This window comes from Cebus imitator, unplaced genomic scaffold (assembly GCF_001604975.1).
Source record: "Cebus imitator isolate Cc_AM_T3 unplaced genomic scaffold, Cebus_imitator-1.0 Scaffold185, whole genome shotgun sequence".
Lineage (NCBI taxonomy): Eukaryota > Metazoa > Chordata > Mammalia > Primates > Cebidae > Cebus > Cebus imitator.
The window spans coordinates 2,384,064-2,403,992 of record NW_016107500.1 but is presented as its reverse complement, the minus strand read 5'-3'; the positions used below and the strand labels follow the sequence as shown (position 1 = coordinate 2,403,992).

The 19,929-nt window shown below is 43.5% G+C and overlaps 1 protein-coding gene across 1 annotated transcript in view; it reads left to right on the top strand.

The window, feature by feature from the left end:
- ADAMTS16 (ADAM metallopeptidase with thrombospondin type 1 motif 16) overlaps positions 1-19,929 on the top strand; it is a 187,640-nt gene that overhangs the window by 133,413 nt on the left and 34,298 nt on the right. The window lies entirely within an intron of this gene.

The following is a 19,929-nucleotide window of genomic DNA, read 5'->3' as shown; positions in this document are numbered from 1 at the left end:
GCAGCCACAGTCCTACTGGGTTGTCAGAAGCCATCAAGTCTGGGCAAAACCTTGATCCTTCTGGTCCTCGCTTTCTTCATCTTTACATGGGGACACATCACAGAGGGTTGTGAAAGGTGATGCAGGATTTTTCTCTGCCCCTTTGCTGGACTCCCAGCAGGGGTACCTCATCTACTCAGCCTGCTGTGCTCAGCCCCTTGTGGGAGGAAGCACGTGAGCAAAATGAGTACAGGATCCAGCTGGCCACTCTGAAGACACAGGAGAAAGCTGCGTGCAGAGCCCATGGCCAGACCAGGTGTGTTACCAGGAGAGGAACATGGTGGTACCCAGGCAAGGGTGCCCAAACCCCAAATCTCCAGAGGGGGTGTCAATGTGCTAATTAGCTCTTTCAGTTCCATCATCCACAGCTCAGTGGACGGAGGTGTGTTAGCAGCTCGGTCAGCCCCTGACCCTGTAGTGTGGGGCAGCTGCCTTCCACCATCAGGGGCAAAGGGCCAGCGTGACAGCCTTTCTGGTACCCAGACTCAGTGGTGCCCAAGCTCTAGTCTAGCATCCAAGAAGAATGAGGTCATGCTTGATGATTGAAGATGGTGAGGGTGAAGAATTGTATTGAGTGATGAAAATAGTTCTCAGCAGAGAGGGGAGCTGGAGAGGGGATGGGAATGGCAGGTCATCTCCCGAAGACAGGTCTCTTCCCTGAAGCCAGGCCATTTCCCCTCCTACCAACTGAGACTGGGGTCTTTAAAGGCACAGAATGAAGAGGTGAAGAATTACAAACAGCATGAAGGAAGGTTGGTCCCTGTGAAATCTATCTTGGTTTGCTAGCTGGTGATCATAGAAGTGAGGCTCCCACCTTCCCACAGAGACTGGGAGACAGGGGTCCTCTCTTCAGATGTCAGCCGGAACAGACAGGAAATTCTTGGGAAGCCTTGAGATTTTTGAGACAGGCACCTGAAGTGGGGCTGGGGTCATCTTAAGGATGTTGCTTCGAGCTGTTAGAAACCATGTTTGTGTTTATTCATGACTTTAGAGGCCAAGGTGAGGCCTGGTGGTGAAGGGGCTCCGAGGAACTTGGCTAGAGTTTGGCCAAGACAGAACATTGTCAGCTGCTGTACCAGCTTGACCTCCCATCCCCTGCGGACTGGACAGTGGGGTCTGCTTGTGTTTCCGTTGGTGTTGACATACTGTGACCTTGATTGCAGGTCCTTGCCTTGCCATATGGAAGTGGGAAACATTGCTTTCTGTGCTGAATTTCTTTCCATGTGGTGTTTAGTTCAGGTTTGTCAAGGAAGAAGCACCTGTGGCTCCTCAAGGCACCTAGTTACCATTGCTGTGAAGAGGAGAAACCACTAAATTAGACTTAAAGAAATCTGTGTGTGTGCGTGCGCATATGTGTGTGTGTGTGCATATGTGACTTTCACATGCAGGAGGGACTGGGCTTACTAGTTCCATGTGGAAGCCAATCCATCAGAATGTTAATGTTAAAGCTCAGGGTAATTGGAAATGTTGATGAGTGCTTGCATGATATTTCTCAAGGTGGTCATGTTAATGGATCAAGCGTACCCTGGCAATCTAGTCAGCCCTGGTCTACTCAGTGAAGTCCATCTAGAGAGAATGATAGAGAGAAGTCACCCCAAACATGGGAAGAAGTTACCAATGTCTGGGATCCTAATTGTGTGCTTTGAAATATCACATAGTTAGCTCTGAAGTGATAGCTGGGACATTCCTGAAGAGGCCCCTTTGCATCTGCAAACCCCACAGTACTCAGGCGTAGAAAGCAGGAGAGCTGGTGGCCCCAGGGCAGAAGAGAAAAGCAAAGGCAGCAGCAGAGGGAGCAACTGTGGCCTTTCCCTAGGACAGGCCTGTGCCCTACCACCTGGGGACAGTGCTGGCAGCTGCTTCCGTGCTTTCTTGGAAAGAGCAGAAGAGTTCATTTAAATCATGGTTGCCCATGGTTGCAATCTACATGTTGGTCGGTTGTTTTCTTTCTTGCCACCTCCCCCATACTGCTCACAGATATGTCCCCCTCGGCACTCACAGCGAGAGGAAACCTGGGACGTTGGGGATGGCTCCAGTGAGAAGGGAGCTCTTCTCCTCCTGGGGCTTTCTCTCCCGGTGTTACCCAGACTCTTCTTAAACCAAACCTCAGGTAGAGCATGCCCAACTGGAGGCTATGTGGCTGCTCATTCACTGTCACTCTTAGTGTTTGCTGTTTCTATATTGTCTCACCCTGTTTCAAATCTGTCAAAATACCACTTTCCAAGCAAGACCATAATACAGTTATACTGAATTTCAATCATGGAAATCTAAGCAGACTTACATGGTCAGGCAAACTTGCCCTTACCCTCAACCATTATTCAACACTGTTGTCCTCATCTCTTGTATCCATTTAGATAAATCTTTGTTCCTGGTGTAAAATGTTCACACTTACTATGTGAAAAAAATCTCTTTGGAGTTGAAATGGGAGGAGCTCCCTTATCCCCTTCTCAGGGAGTGTGATGAGGGTGTGGCTCGCTTCCTTGGTGGCCCGCTGCTCAAACCTCTAGAAGGAGCAGGCAGATGGACAGGGTGTGGGGCTCCTACCCCACCGCAGCGTCGAGAGGTGAATGTTTACAGCTGCTGAACTCGCAGTGGGCATGTGTTACCATGTGATCTTCTAGTTTTGGCATCCCTAGGCAGCTCGTGTCAATCAGCTCAATTAGACTCTCTGCCTTATCCCAAGGACAGACGGCTTTCTGTAGAGGGTTCTTTTCTTGGTATACTAGAAAATTTGGATTACACTTGGGCTTGGAGAATGAGTACAAGGTTTTACCAAGTGCAGGTAGCTCTCAGCAAGGTGAATGGGGAACCAGAAAGGGGATGGAGTGGGAAGGTGGTCCTTCCCATGGAGTTGGGCTTCTCCGCAGCTGAGCTCCCCTCGGACCGTTCTGGACAAACTCTGGCTGATGGTCTGCCAGCATCTGCTGGTGCCTGTCAGTGTGCTCTTCCACCAGTGTGTTTTTCTAGATGTCCACCTGCTTGTCTAGTGCCCAGTAGGGTCTCAGGGTTTTTATAGGCACAGGATGGGGGCATTGTGGGCCAGGGCAGTCTTGGAAAATACAATATTTGGGCAAGAAAACAGAAATGCCTGTACTCACTAGGTCAGTGGGCATAGGCCTGAGGGTGGAGCCCTCACCAGGGACCCCTGCCTTCTCTTCCCAGCACTTTCCTGCCCCACTCCCTTATCAGAATCAGATCTTTGCTTGTCCACTGACCTATCCCAAGGGATGAGAATCGTGCCTGGGACCTCGGAAGGTGTTCGTAGGAGATGTAGATGAAGCATGGTCCCATTAGGCCAGGTAGAGACACTTGAGGCTTGTGGTGTGGCCGTGGGGAAGTGGCTTCACCTCTTTATGCATCAGTTTGCCCGGCTGTGAGATGACAAAAAGAAAGTGTGTACAGTCACGTGCCATGACTATAAGCTCTGTGACCCCACTCTCCCTTGGGGTTGCTCTGTAGAGAAGCTTGACAGGTCCTGTCTGGATTGCCACCACTGAGAAATAGGCACTCCTCAGACATCACAAAGCTTCCGGAATCAACTGTTCCTTAATCCGTCTAAACCACATTTGTATGTTTCCACGTATCTCCTAAGTAAAGTATCTGCCTCATGTCAGCCTCCTTCAGGAGCTCCCTTGGGAAGACCCCAAGGTAACAGCATTTGTGGTATTCTTGACTCACCATAGTGCTGCAGGTGAACATCTCATCAGACGCTTGGTCACCACAGCGACTGCTACTGATGTGGTCAGTTTGTCAACGTGGAATCCACCTGTGTGGTCCTTCCAATGTACCTACCTCTCTATTCCTTGACTGTTCACTCAAATGGTCTCCCTGCTTCAGTCTCTTGCTCCTGCTGCTGACAATAATTGCCCAGAGGTATCCTTCCAGGTCCATCTCTCCTTCCTGTCTTTGTTAATAGAAGCCCCTCCCCCATACACTGCATATACCCACATGCCCGTGGATCCCTACTGGACAGGGTTCTGTCCTCCCAGACTGAGGTCTGGCCCATGGGATGTGAGTCTGCGCCCTCAATGCTGAGCCTGCAAGAGGCAACTGCTCTTCCCTCTTCCTCTGCCCACCCCTGTGGCTGCACCAAGGCCTGGCCTTAGTGAGCAGCTGCAGCCACTCGGACAAGAGTCACCTCCTAGAGGAGTGGAGGACCAAGATGGAGGTAACCGAGCCTGGTGACCTGAAGCAGGACCATGCTCCCCAGCTCTATGGTTGCCCACCAGCTCTGACTCATACAAAGGGAACTGCCCCCTCCCTTGTTAAGCCATGCCTACTGGGTCTAGTTGGTGCAGCTCAGCCACTTTCGGAGCTCATATAAACCTCACCTATGATGCCTCCATCCTGAACACCCCTCACCAGGCAGGCCATGCCTCTTGTCATGCAGCTCCTGTGCTTCAGGACCCACACGAAGTTGTCCTTCTGTCTCACTGGGTGGCTGGTCTTCCCACCACTCACTGTTCAGGACCCTGGAGTCCCCACCAGGCCAAAGTCCATGGCAGTGCTGGAACCCTCCCCTCGCCAGCCCCTGAGCTGCCTTGCTTCACCCTCCATTCCCTACACTGCCCTGGTCACCCCAGCCTGGATACCCCCAACTCTCGACCCACTCTGCACATAGAGCTCAGCAGTTAAATAAATACCCCCAAAATCCCATGTTCTCACTCTATAATGTGCTCACCCAAGGGTGGTACCCATCCTTACGCCTGTCCCTGGGTCATTTGCTCCCCACCTCAAGGACACTGGGTTCACATCCCCTCCAGTCTCCTCCCGTATCCTCCATCTTCCTGCCCCACACTCCATCTGGGACCTCAGACTAAAGAAAAGGAAACGACCAGCCTTCCTCTTGGCAACATCTCCCTGCGCCTCCACCCCCCTGCTCTGCCCTCCCTCCTGTCACAAGGGGCAGACGATCTCACGCCTCTGGAGGAGACTTTGGAAGTAACTATTTTTTCCACGTAAGTGACCCATTTTGCCCTGTGGTTCCTCTTGCGTTTCTGGCTGGGCTTCCTCTGCCTCCACCTTTCTACTCTTGGTCTTTCTGGCATTCAGAGATTTGTAGCCGAAGATATACCTGCGTTCTGCTGGGTCCTGTCTTCTACACTTAACTCTTTCAAACACAATTTCATGCACACATGCTGGCAAGAGCACTGTGAGCTGGAAGAAAAGTGTAGTCCGGCAGCAGAGGGCCAGTCTAGGGGAAGCTGATGTGTCCACAGCAAGAACAATCATGAGACTGAGGCTGCCCCAAATCCACTTCAGTAAAACCTGAGGACCTCCATCCAATGGCACCCTTTGACATGTGGACCTCATGTTTTGGAATGTTCATATTGCGCCCTGAAAGGGGAAACTTTGAGACACTATAGAAGCCTCTCTGTGACCCCACCGCCACGCTTTCCTGGCTGGGAGACTCTTAAGAAAAATCAAGTGGATCTCCCCACCCCCAATCCATCGCCCGCAAATAGCAGGAGCCTGATCCCAAGTGGGTTCAGGAAGTTTCTGTCTCCTGGGAGAAACAAGATCTCCAGGCTCTCTTCCCGCAACTCTCCTGCGTCGGAATTCTTCCTGTGGAGTGGTTTGGTTGGCAGGCATTATGTCCATGGGCCAGAGGCAGACAAAGGCGCCGGGTGGCACTGCATCTTGTCAAAGGTGCAGCAGTGATACTGCCTGCCTCCGTGGGCTCAGTCCTGCCTTCCCCACTTCAGCGTGATCCAGGTCTCCTGTCTCCAAGGATAAGGTGAGGATTTCATGTAAATGCTCTCAGGTGTGATAAACACTCACTAAATCCTGGCTCTGATTGTTGTGGCTGTAAAAGGAGAAAGAAATTCACAACAGTTATGTATCTAGTCTGTAATGCACAACTCTCCATGGCAAAACACAGGATTATGAACCTACCTTGCATATGTTAACCCTTGAGGATTGTTGATTTATTATATTATTTTATTTTAACAATTGAGTTCGGAACATAGATTTTAATTTAAAATGTTGCTTTAGTTTTCTTCTGAAATGCAAAATATTTCTAGTATGTCCTGGATACTAACAATTTTTTGTTCCTGATTAAATGGGCAGGAAACCCATGTTCCGTTTCTCTGAGGATGGAGGGTGCACCTTTCTTATCAGATTCTGTCTCCCTGCAAGGCCTCCCCGGCCTCTAGGCTGCAGGTGCTCGGAGCTGTGTCCTCAGCAGCCTGGCAAAGCTGGAGCTGCAGCCCTGAGGGAATGGGCAGTGCTCTCCTTCTCCACAGTCCGAGCTCTGTCTGACACTAAGTGGGGCTCAGTGGGGTGTAATCTGGTGTTTCATATTCAAGTTGAAGGAGAGTCCCACGAGGATCGGGGAGTGTGACCTATAAAACATTTTAACCCACAGCCTTCTCATGTTTAACTTCAATGAAAAAGGAAACCTGCTGTGCTGGCTGGTGCCCCAGCCTCCTCCTCAGCACCCAGAGGCTGTCCTGCCTCTCAAGCTCCCACAATTGTATTGCCAGATGGAGTCCCCTAGGTCATAAATTGCTGCAGGGGGCAGGATGTTAGGTGCCCAGGAGTCTTCTTGCTGGAGATTCTCTTAAAACGTCTGTGCAGCCTCAGTCAGCAGGAGTATCCTGAGAAATAACAGGCGTCAGCAGTTCCCACCTGCGCCTCCAGCTCCCGCCCCTCCCTCACACGGAGCCTCCTCCCGGTGCTGGCGGGGCCCAGACAGGCAGCCCTGGGCCCTCCCGCGGCTGCCCCGCCTCCATCTGCATTCCAGCAGGAATCCGGCATCTTTATCACTTGCTTTTGAGACACGGATGATAAATCACACAAACGTTTATTCCCTTTATACTTCTCCGTTTGTCTACGTGGAGTGGCCCTTCAGACCATTCATCTTAAGTCTGGTTTTCTAAGCATTAACACTAATCACACACCTTCCTGGACAGGGGATTGAAGATACCAGAGGAAATGATTTCCAGATGATAAATGGAGACTTCCCCTCTGTTTTCAGGGCTCTTCTAGGGATGCCAAATACGAGTCTAGATAACACTTAGTAAGAGTCTGGATCACGTATCGTGATCAAATGCTTTGTTTTCTCTGTAGCCCCGTCTCTACTTGATATTTGGATGCTTTATTCTTCTTGCTTATACAAACCCATTAGTGGAATAATTCCTTTTACAACCAAGATACATAGGTCCATAGCTCTGCCTGTGCATGCACACTAGACATGAAGCAGAAGACTCAGCAAGCAGCTTTGTTTCCTCTGCTCCCCTATAGAAACACGTGCAATAAAAAGAGGGGAGAAATTTCCTTTTCTGATGTTTGTTATCTCTCTTCAGTGTGAGGCCCTGAAAATAACTAACCACTCAGTAATGTACAGGTTACCAAGGGAATGAAAAGAAACCTGGTTGCTGAGGTGGTGTTTGTCTAGGAGAGGGTTTCGCTCACAGGAATGCTGGAGAAGTGAACAGCTCCGTGCACTTAATTATCCAAGTAGCTGAGCACTCCCAAGCAGTAGGATGGGCTTCCTGGGGCTGAGGCCCACGTAGCCCACGGGCTCCCTGCTCAGAGGAGCCTCCGGTGTGATTTTATTCTCTGCTGTTGCTGATTCTGAAGGGTTTTTAACAAGGGACCGGGCACATTGGTTTTGCACTGGGACCCACGAATGGCACAGCTCGGGTGGCAGGCAGCCCCACTTCTGTGTCAACATGGCTCTCTGGAATATTTGGGGATTGTATTAGGATGATTGGTGTTTTAGCAACTCTATTCTGCATTCAGTGCTCGAGCTCAGGAAGCTGCCACACACTGTTGTCAAATCCTGGCTGTGAGCACAGGCAGCGTTCTCTGCTGTTACTTTCTTTTTGCTTCTGGGATGAGTGCCAGTTTTACTGAACTTTGGATTACTTGCAGGGGAAAGAAGTTACAGGGGACCTTCCAGAGTTGTTTTTTAGAGATTTTTTCTCTAGATCCCAAGACATTCCTGCTCTGCCAGAAGAGGGCCCAGTGGGGTGGACACAGGACTATGCGTCTCACCCACAGAATCCACCTTGCTGAGGTTTATCTGATCGTCCTTGGGTGACCTGTTTGCCCACCACTGTGCCCTTTGCAAAGACATCTCACCAATCTCAGACTAATCAGGGAAACCAGAAGTGCTATGGACCCTCCAGAATGAATTCTCAGCCTGGCACAGTGGCTCATGCCTGTAATCCCAGCCCTGTGGGACAAGTGGGTAGCTTGAGCTCAGGAGTTCAAGACCAGACTGGGTAACATGCTGAAACCCCAGCACTGCCAAAAATACAAAAAAAAAAAAAAAAAAAAATTGCTGGTGTGATGGCACACTTCTGTGCTCTCAACCACTTGGGAGGCAGAGGTGGGAGGATCACTTGAGCCCAGAGGCAGAGGTTGAACTGATTGCGCCACTGCACTCCAGCCTGGGCCACAGAGTGAAACCCTGTCTCAAAAAAATAAACTAAACTAAAACAAAAGAGAAACACTGTTAGGGAGCTGTTCATCTACAATGTGACGTCGCCAGATCAGGTAGGAATGCCGTGACTTGAAGCCGTCTTGTCACTTCCATATGCTGATTCTGAGGCGTGTCTCCCCTTACTATACCTCCCCTGGGCAAAACGTCACTTCACGCCAAAACAATGAGCTTGCATTGTATTTAATCAGGTACACACACTGGCCTACATACGTCTCTAATGAAAGTCAATTATAACTATAGACAAACGCGACAAACCGTAAGCCAGACTAAGTGGACCTATTTCATGAAGCGCTGGAATGTTAACGTAGAAAGCATTGCAGGAGCCGTGGGGACATAACATTAACTTTCCAAATCTGAATGTGTCATTGTACATCTAGAAGTGTGCCTTAAGCCATTCTGTAAAGTATTTTGTACTTCGGGTTTTTATTTTTTATTTGATTTTCATTTTGTTGTATACGTATGTGTTTTGTTTTATTTACTTGCTTGTAAAGACTGCTTTTTTCCAGCAGTTTTAGCTTCATAACAAAATTAAGCAGAAAGTAGAGAGTTCCCATCTCCTTCCTAGGCCCATGCACATCCACCCTTCCTCACCATCAACATTCCCCACCAGAGTGCTCCATTCACTAACATTTATAAGAACCCACATTGACACCCCCCTGTCACCCAAGTCCACAGTTTAAATGGGCGTTCACTCTGAGTGTTGTACATTCTGAGGGTGTGGACAGACGGCCTTCCATGGTGGTATAATACGGAGGAGCTTCACTGCCCTGCAGATCCTCGGTGCGCTGCCTGTTCATCCCTCCCTCCCTCAACCCCTGGCAACCACTGACCTTTTTGCTGTCTCCAGAGTGTTGTCTTTTACAGAATGTCGTACAGTTGGAATCACACAGCTTGTAATCTCTTCAGATTGGCTTCTGTCACTTAGTAACATGCATTTACATTTCCTCCATGCCTTTTTGTAGCTAATTTTTTTTAGCATTGAAGAACATTTATTGTCTGGCTGTACCAGTTTCATTTATACAGTTACCTGCTTACGGATATCTTGGTTGCTTTACTTTTAGTATATTTTTAGAATTGTATATATGTGTGTGCATGTGTATATATGTATATATATACACATGCATACATACATACACACATACGTAGATGTATATGTGGTATCTTGCAAACTTAAGAATACTTCTGGTTTTCAAGAAACTTAGATGGTTATTTAGGCTAAATCATTAAATTGTCATAATATTTTTATTACTCTGTTTTCTGGGACTCAGGGTGGTTGGCTCTAAAATTCACTAGGATTCCCCACACTCAGCATAATTGTCCCCTAATAATTAAAACCATGGCATATGCTTCAAATATTTTGGAATGAGAATACAACACAAACTGGTAGATAGATAGAATAGATAGATTGCAGTACAAACCTATTTATATTTATGTCCATGAAATTACTGCAAATGATTGCAATACTAATAAGTACTTCCTAAAATATTTGTTGAAAGCTGCAAGTTTCATTCAGAATCAAAGTTCTGGGACTGGAGGGAAGAATACAATATATTGTTTTTATATACAGTGAGACGCCATTGCTCTATTCTCTGATCCATCAATAATTTAGAATTGACGTTCTACATTTCCAAATGTAGGGAAGCTTCAGGATAAATTTTTTCTGTTATTTAAAATGTTCTTCTGTTGAAATAAAAGGAAGTTTTAAAGTTATCTTATTTTTGGCATTTTTCAGACTTCCTTTATGGCTTAGCAATGAGAATTTTTACCGTGAGAATTAAGGAATGTGTTCTGAATAGGGTTATTCATGTGGCAACTAGATCAAATTCATCGGTTATTTTTTCAAATCTGTTATGTTCTTATATTTGTCTGCTTTCTCTGCTTCTGAGAGAAGTCTATTAAAATCTCACATTGTGATTGTTTGTTTTTCAATTTATTCTCTTAGTTTTACTTTATAATTGACTTTAAAATTCCAATTTATATTGTTAAAGTTTCCATGTGAATTATTTTTTTTATTTTTAAGTAATGACCATCCTTGTTTCTAATATTGCTTTCCAATTTATGATTTATTTTGTCTGAAATTAACATTATGAGCACTAGCTCCATTTATTACTATTATCTTTTGACCTGGCTTACATTTCTTAATTCTCTTTATTTTTAAGTGTTTGTGTCATTAGGTTTTTCTATGTCTTTAGCAAATAGTATTCTGCTGGATTTTGATTTTATCCAGTGAAGAATCTTTTTTTTTTTTTTTTTTTGAAGACAGAGCCTCATTCTGTTGCCTAGGCTGGAGTGCAGTGTACGATCTCAGCTCACTGCAACCTCCGCCTTCCAGGTTCAAGTGATTCTTTTGCCTCAGCCTCTCAAGTAGCTGGGATTACAGGCAGGTGCCACCAGACCCAGCTAATTTGTGTATTTTTAGTAGAGATGGGGTTTTGCCATGTTAGTCAGTCTGGTCTTGAACTCCTCACCTCAGGTGATCCACCCATCTCAGACTCCCAAAGTGCTGGGATTATAGGCGCGAGCCACCACGCACGGCCAAATCTACCTTTTTTAACATAAGCTGAATCTGTTCTCATGGAGTGTGGCTATATTTATTTGGATTTAGGTCCACCAATTTATTGTGCGTCTTCTATTTACCATGTCCTCTTTTCTTCTTATCATATCATGTCTTTATTCTCTTCCATTTCCACTACTGCTAGAAGTGATAAATTTTCCTATAAGACAGATTTTAGTATAAATGACTGTAACTTGTTAATAACCAGGATTACTCACCCGTGATTAAATCTTAAAACTCTTAGAAATAAGTAATTTTTACAAAGACCTAAGTGAACTGTGATGAGCTTGAGCTGAAGATTAAATCTCTTTGCAGTTCCGTGATGCAATATTGCTAGATTTTCTGTACACCATTCTTCAAATAGTGTTGGAAAGCAAGCAGGCCAAGAGCCGGGGTCTACACGGTAGACACACTAGCATGGAAGGTCCCTGGGGAGGCTGGACCAGCAAGCACAGAGGATGGCTTCCCTGACTCACACAGTGGGACTGCTTGCATTTGGAGTGGGGTCAGCCAGGGCTATTGAACCTAGAAACAGGACCCAGTACAACTGGGCCCAGAAAGGGAATGTCTCCCTCAGAGTATGACCACTGGCCTCATTTTTCTCTTTTTTCTTGCCAAAAACAAGAAACAAAACAAAACCAAGAAAAACGCCAAGGAAAAAACTGCTTTATTAACCCTGTGTTTAATAAGAATAAATATGCTTGTGTCACTGATTTCTTTCACAACACTCATGTAGGCCTCATTTTTGAGAGCATTGAGCTCTTTAACAAAGAAAACATGGCTGAACTTTGCAGTCTTTGAAACATGCTTTGATTTCGAAAAAATCACAGATCCTAAATGTGTTGGACATGAAATTTATGAAGACGTCACAAATTTAGAATTTGTGACTTTCAATGACAGAGTTGGATTAAAACCCCCTCTTATGCTGTCTCCCAGCATGAAGTTTGCTAACGTAATTGAAAAGAACAATCAAATGTCAATGGAAGGCCAGATGCTACAATCACATCACAGAAGAAAACCAGGCTTCCTCCCTGTTCAATGAGACAGCTTTTGTCAGGAGATTACGTATACTACAGTGTGTGTTCAGTTACTCAGAAAATAGTTACTGAGTGATAGACAGCCCAGCACCCGCCCCATACTAGATGGTTTGGAAGTGGCACTGAGCTATAGGGCCAGGGAGCCAGAGTGGGATGGCTGTTCACCAGGCCAGCCAGTGAATGCGCAGAATCATTTCAAAGTTTGCTCCATGAATGCAGTCATCATAAAGGAAGACCACAGTCTCCTAGAATATGTGGGGTTTGTGTGGACCCAATGCGAGGTAAGAATCCGTGCAAGAATTCCCCTCTCAGCTCCAGCCACCCACATTGTCCCAGAGTCTGATTTTGTTTTATGCCAAATGAAATTCTAATAAGTAGGACTTTTTCATTGTTTTGATGCATTCATGATGTATTTCCTTAATTTACAAAGACGAGGCCAGGTGTGGTGAGTCACACCTGTAATTCCAGCACTTTGAGAGGGTGAGGTCAGAGGATTGCTTGAAGATAAAAGTTTAAAATCAGCCTGTGCAACGCAGTGAGAACCCCACGGACACAAATTGTAATAATTTTAAAAATTAGCCAGGTGTTATAGCATGCATCTATAGTCCCAGCTACTCAGGAGGCTGAGGCAGGAGGATTGTTTGCACCTGAGAGGCCAAGGGTACAGTGAGTATGATCATGCCACTGTCTTCCAGTCTGGATAAACAAGACTCTGTCTCAAAAACAAAAAAAAAAAAAAAACCCAAAAAGCAAACAAACAAACAAACAAAAAACCCAAAGACTAAAGAGATGAATCTGTTTAAATTGTTAAAATTCAACATTTAAACTAAATCTAGGTTTTTGTTTTCACATCTATTATATCAATTAGCTTTTATTACTTAGTCACCACATGAACACTGTTTGAAACATTGTGTTGTCCTTTAAAGCCAGCTAGCAGAAGTCCCATTTCCCTGCCTCGGCCACCCACCCAACTCCAGCCTCAATGACCCGGTGCTGAGAATTGCAGTGACTTTGGTTCTCTGTTCCGGTATCCTGATATTTGGAAATAATGTGCATGATAGCCGTTTTTTTATTTATTAAATTTAAAGATTATCCTATTATCCATTGCAAGTGAGGACTTGGCCTTTTTGTGGCACCTTTTGTCAGTTTTCTGTCGCTCAGCTCTCTACCACCAGCTTCCTGTCCCTCCGTCCTGCTTATGTGGTTGGAGCCCACAGTTACTCATTGTCATCACTACTTATTACTGCTGCTGGCTAAGCAGAGAGAGCTGCTCGATTCCGCTTCCTTTCATGTATAAAATGTTGTTTGTCTAAAAGCTAATGATTGTCTGACTTTTGTTTACTTAGGTTTGTTACATAAACTCTGAAAGACATATTAAGTTCATGGATTCAATTAACAAATATAATTGAGTATCTACTATGTGTCAGGCCCTTGGGACACCTTAGTGAATAAACAGACAAAGCTCCCTGTCTTGGAGGAGGGTGTATTTAAGTTGGGGGTGACACAGAGTCAACAATATAGTGTTTATTTAGACCGTATGCTTCGTTAGACTTTATGCTTAGTTCTATTTTTATTTATAGATGTTTATAATGTATTTTAAATGATAGTATATTTTATAAAGCATTAAGTGGCATGCATTAAAAATGAAAACAAAAACAAGGGGAGAAAAAATGAAGGTAGAAAGGGAGGTTGGAATTCCAAGAGAGGGAGGTGCAGGTTGTAGGACAGACTGAATGAGAAAGAGCCGTTTAAACACAGGTTAGGAGGAGGTGGGCGTGTGAAATGCCCGCACAGCCCAGCCTCTCCCTCCCTTCGTTCCTGCACTCCTCATTCCCAGTGCTGCCATCCTTGTTCCAGCCTGGGACTGTCACCCCCCCTGGAGCTTCCTGTGTGTCTCTGCCATGCTGAACACCCTGTTTTTGGATGCCAGGCATTGTCTGTATGTGGGAAACACAGAAGCAGTCTTCTGATTGCCTCTTAGGGTTCTCAACTAACAGAGAGTTCGAGAACAGAATTCTGGGGTAGAATTCACTTTCCACAGGAGTTGTCGCGTGATGTCCTTGTCCCCCATCCACTGCGGCTGCTGGGAAGTCCATTGCTACTCCAATCCCCGCTCCTTCATTTGGGAATGTTCTCTTTTCATTGTCCTCTCCTCTTTCTGGAAGTTTTAGGGACTTTTACTTGCCTCTGGTCTCTGAAGTGCTTTAATGGCTTTGTATTTTCACTCATTTGATGAGTCCACAGTGGTTCATTCTCATTTGGGGAAAAAAGGCTTTACAATACTCTCCTTCATTGGTTTACACTCTTGCCTTCTGAACTCTAACACGGCAGACAAATGTTGTGATGTTCTTTTCTTTTCAAATGTCCATCTCTTTGTCTTTTTGTTCTGGAAGTTTTTTTTTAATTTCATCTTCCAGGTTTTCTGCTTTTTATTTTGCTTTTGTTTGTTTTATACCTGACTATCCTCTTTTATATTTTCAAATGCTCATTTTCCTTTTTAATCTTTGTTTCTTCTCTTTTAAGGCATCCTGCTTTACATGTTTCTCTATAAAGATACAAGAGTTTTTTGTCTTTCTTTTTCTTTCTTCTTTCTTTCTTTCCTTCTTTCGTCTTTTCTTTTCTTTTCTTTTCTTCTTTTCTTTTCTTTTCCTTTCTTTTCTTTTCTTCTCTTGTGGTTTTTGCTCACCCTTTGCACCTTTGTTGGCTGGTGGTCTCCAACCCTTGTGAGCAGCCTGGCTTGGGCGATAAACTGGCCCTCAGCACACAACCCTCACGCTCTGGGTAGCCATCATGGCAGTTTGCTGTAGCATCTTGCCAGACACACGGATTTGTTACTGTTACATATTATATTTCTGTTATGTAACGAAGTTTCCCTTAATAGATTCTTGTTTACATGACACACTTGGAAAGTTTTTAATACTCTAATATTATGAAATATTTATTCATATTCTCTTCAAACATTTTGATTACTTTAAATATTTGATTTTGATCAAAATGTGATTTATTTTGATATAAGGAATGAAGTGTAATTTTCCCAGTTATTCTTCCAATGTTCACCAATCTGTTCCAACACCATTTATTGAAAAATTCACTTTCTCTGCATTGAGTTGGAAGGCCAGCCCTGTCCTCACTGAAATCCCTGCGAGGTTCACCAAGTCTGGATGCGCTTCCCCGCCCTTCCCTGTGGTGCATACTAGCTTCGCTTCGCTTCTGTTTCATCCCTAAGCAGTTCCTGAAGTTTGCTCCCCCAGAGGGAAAGCCCACCTCTCAACACTTGTCTTTCTTAGAAGGTTTGGGGATCTTCCTGAATGTTTTTCCCAGAATTTCATATTCTTGTTGTCACGATTTAAAATAAAAAATAATCTCCCTGAAATTTTGGTTGGGATTACATTGTATTATTAGATAAATTTAGGCAAAGTTGAAATCTCAAAAACTTGGAAGCTACCTATCAGAAACCATTTTTTAAAATGTTTACTTTTTAGTCACTGGTTTTCTAAAGAACAGTTTATAGCTTTGTTTATGTAGGGGAATATGAGTGTTTTAATTTTCTCCTGAATATTCAATAATTTGTATTAATATTGGGAATAAAATTTTATATTTTATTTAGCATTATTTTTATAGAGCAAAACATTAATTTTGTAACCAGATGCTAAAATTTTTTATTTTTACATTTTTTTCAATCAATAATCTTATATTTTTAATATCATAAGTCAATACTGATAATTTTGTCTTCCCTCTCTGGTGTTTATTTCTCTTGTTCACCCCTGCCCTTAGTTCAATGGCAATGGCACATATTTCTAGAGCAACACTACAATGTATTCTTTCCTGTCTCTCATCTCAGTTGGAATGCTTCTGCATTTTCACGATTAAGTGCTGGCTCTTCATTTCATATGTATTGCCTATTACATTGTAATTTGTTCATCCAATTATGGAAACATTCACCTATTTCCATCTTCTCAGCATGACTAAATCTTTACTCCTGGCTTTTCTCCTACATTATTCTATAGTGGCCTTGGAGAGATTGTAAGAAAAGAAGTTGACAAATATGTTTTTTAAAGTTTGTGAGGTTCTGTACACAGCACAAGGAAGAGACCCACGCCCCTACCCTCACCTCATCCCCAGAAAGTCCACAGGACACTGTCACCTCAAGTTCTGTGGCTACCAATCCTTGGTGACTATTTCTTTTATCAAGAAGATTAGCTTTGTCCAGTCACACAGGATCCTGGGCTTAATAGGCAAAAAGTTTAAACTCACAAGACAACATAGTCACAGAGGATGCTGAGTGTTGACTGATGTTCTGTGTGTTTGTGTTAATGACACTGTGTTAGCCCCATCAATGAAGAACACTTGAACCCATTCACACTTTCATCACTCAAAGAAGTGAGTAGTCATGAGTTTACATTAGTGAAGAAAAGCACATCTCGTTCTATAACTTCAGGTGAATGAGGCTCGGGGTGTGTGAGTAATTAAACCATCCTTATACTCCTGTAATGAGTCACAGTTGATCTTTATGTATTCTTTAATGGTCTGGTGGCTTTAGTAGTATTTTCTTTATAATTTTTATACATTTCATAAGATTGGTTTATGATATTATTTGTGTGTTGCCTTTCAAATGATGTCTAAAATTGTTTCATCTAAGTTTACTTCTTATTTGGATGAGTTCATTTTTTTAACCTTTTCTTTTATAGCTTTTGCAATATGACTTTCTTCTTTTTTGTGCCCTTTGGTTATTTGGTAGGCATATACTATATTTCTAACACTACTACAGTTGCCTCTATAATTTAAAATCATATGCTTATAACTCTACAGTTTAAAATCATACGTTTATGCCACTCTTACTTATTAATGTTACAAATTAAACTAAAGCCATAAAGACCTTCATGGGCAAAATAAAGCAATTGGCACATTTCTACCTATTTCATTTTCTGGTCCTCTCATTTCAGTTCAGGCTCCAATCTTTGTTATAATTGCTTGCAATTTCATCATTTCAATTTAGCTTTAATATTGTTTTTACATTGTGTACCTCTAACCTTTCAATAGTAATGCGTGTAAATTCTGTTTTACAATCTTGACCACAGTTGTTCGGGTTGAATTGTCTGTTTAAGTGGGTTCAGTGGCCTTGCCAGTCCTTCTGTGCCCCATAGCTTTCCAATTCTCAAGCTTGACGGTGTCAGCCTCCCTGCTCAGTGAGGGAGTGTCTCAGGGGTGTTGTTCAGGAGGATGGTTGCTCCTGGGTTTCCTGGCTGCTTGCTGCTTCTCTGTTGCTCCATGCCAGCCCCTGTTAGTAGAATTCTGTCTTCATATCTCCACTTGGTGTCTTCACTGAATTCTCATTCTCTTATGTTATCTGACAGTGTAATTACATTTTGTGAAACTGATTTGCTGAAGTCAGTCTTCTTCCAGAATATTTTTAATATACCCTTTTCACATATGTGTTTTTGTTGGGAGAGGTTTGTAATTTTTCTGTAGGTTGCATGTGAGGGTTTCTTTTTCCCAACTTATTCGGACCAGGGCATTTCCATACAAGTCATTTGTAGACCAGAAATGGAGCTGATCTCCCTGCTGTGGGTCTTGTTCCTCTGGTGCACTTATTCTGAGTACTTTATGGAACCAGTATCAATGACTTGTAACAAGAAGAGTGTTTTTGTTTTGGTTCTTTTGAGATGTTCAAAGTTTGTCCACCTCTATTTGATTTGGGGAAAAAGGAATCTGTACTATCTCACTTGCACCATCCCTCCCAAAACATCCACTATAATGTTTAACATAAAAAAGAAGTTTCAGAAAGATGTGTTTTCTTTATAAATCTATCAAACAGTGGTCCACACCCATCAAATAATTGTATGGCCTTATAGTTACTGAAGACATTAACTCAGAATCTGGTTTGTTGATCAACAGGAGTGTTACTTCTCTCTGAAAACCATGCTGCCTTTAACACCTGCAGTAAAGGATGCTTGTGAAATGTTTCCCCAGCACCGGCAGGGGCCACACTTTCCCAGTGGCCACTGTGCCCACATGTGGGCTGAGTCTCCAGTCAGCCTCTGAATGGTGGGTCTCACAGTATTCCAGAAGTTGGGTACAGCCCCGTCTGCCTGTCTGTGCTGGGATCCTGCCTCCACCACGTGCTCCTGCATAGCCTTAGGTACATTCGTTAGCATTTCTGCACCTGTTTATTCATCTCTGAAATGTGCAAAATAATCAAACCTACCACACAGATTTAAATACTAGCTATTAGTATTATAGGAACTCTGTAAACTAGAGGGATTTGGGCATTGGATTCATAAGCAGGAATCATTTGGCTGTATATGGTTTGGAGACATGCAATAGATGTTGGTTTCTTTAAGACAATGAGATTTTTCACTGTCTGTTCAATGTCACTTAATGCCTTTTAGCTCATAATACACAACAAACTGTACATTAGACATCTACATTCAGCTCTCTACTAACCTCACATTTCAGATGCCTTCACTTCTTTTTCTCCTTTTCCTCTTCCTTCTTCTCCTTCTCCACTTCCTCCTTCTCCTCCTCCTTCTCCTTCTTCTTCTTCTTCTGGAGAACCTTTTCTTTAGCTCAAAGAATTGAATTCCCCCAGTGCTTTCCTGAGTCTGTGAATGCTAATGCAATTCTCTCATGCACCTTGTGTGTGTGTAGACTTTGCATCACAGGGGTAGTTAAAGGAAGACATCATAACAGTGCCTAAACTACCCAGACACTGCTCCTCTGTTCTGCATATGATTCTTCAGAATGAATTATTATAAAAGCTACACAGGTTGGCTGCTTTTCCATTTAAACTAGGTGAACTAGAGAACGAGGTATTTAAATACAGGCTTGTTCTACCCTAACTTATCGTAAGAATACTGAGCATATGTGAAGCCATTGAACTCTAAAATAGAGTATTTTCTGATGTCTGTATATATACGTAAATGCTACAGAATCATTAGACTTTTGCAACATAGAATAAAAAATTATGCCAACTATACCACAGCTAATCTTATTAATGAGATATCAGCACAGTATATTCCTCCTCATATTCCCTTCATTTTCTGGAAAAATGTTTTTAAGAGCAATAGATAAATATGACATTTTCAACATGATTCATTTGATAAGTTTTGTGACGTAATGGCTAAAGCTTTACTTAGGAATTTGACTCCAAAGAATGAAACAGTAACTGTTGTTTAATTATTTAGCTGACTAAACTAAATATCTAACAATGTTATTTAAATATTTTAAAGAGTTTTTATAACTTATATCTGCTCATACACAGAACCCACTTGATGGGAAAAACATTCAACCAATGAGTACCTAAGACTTAGTAAGAAAATCAGAAATACCTAATCTGAAGGTCTCTTGAAGAAGAATGAAGGCATCTGAAAAGGAGTTTCAAGGGAGGGAGGCAGGAGGTTACATAAATGTTGTTCTAGCTACTCAGTATGTCCATTTCCCGGATCTGATTAATCTCCTTGAAGTGCCACAGTGTGAAGTCCTTCCTGAAGGGAATGGAATTGTTCCAGCCTTATCAAGAAAGCTGACTCTGGTGTCAAATGTTAGCCGTGTATTCTTAGCAGACCCCTGGCCTAACAGCATCTATTGGCCAGAAAAAGTGTCTGCAGCATGTGATGCCTTCACACCGGAGTCTCGGTGCGGTAGCTATTTGAAATCTGAAAAGAAGCTGAAAAGATAAAACTTACAGATTCTTACAAATCATTGTAAAAAGGCAAGTCCTATGTGGAAGTGACAGTCAGTATTCCTGGATTTGCTGTCATTTCAGCTCTGTACTTTTCAATTCTTTGCCTAGACCCATCTACAGAGGCTCACACCTCGTATGCCCCATCCTTCAGTCACCATTGACT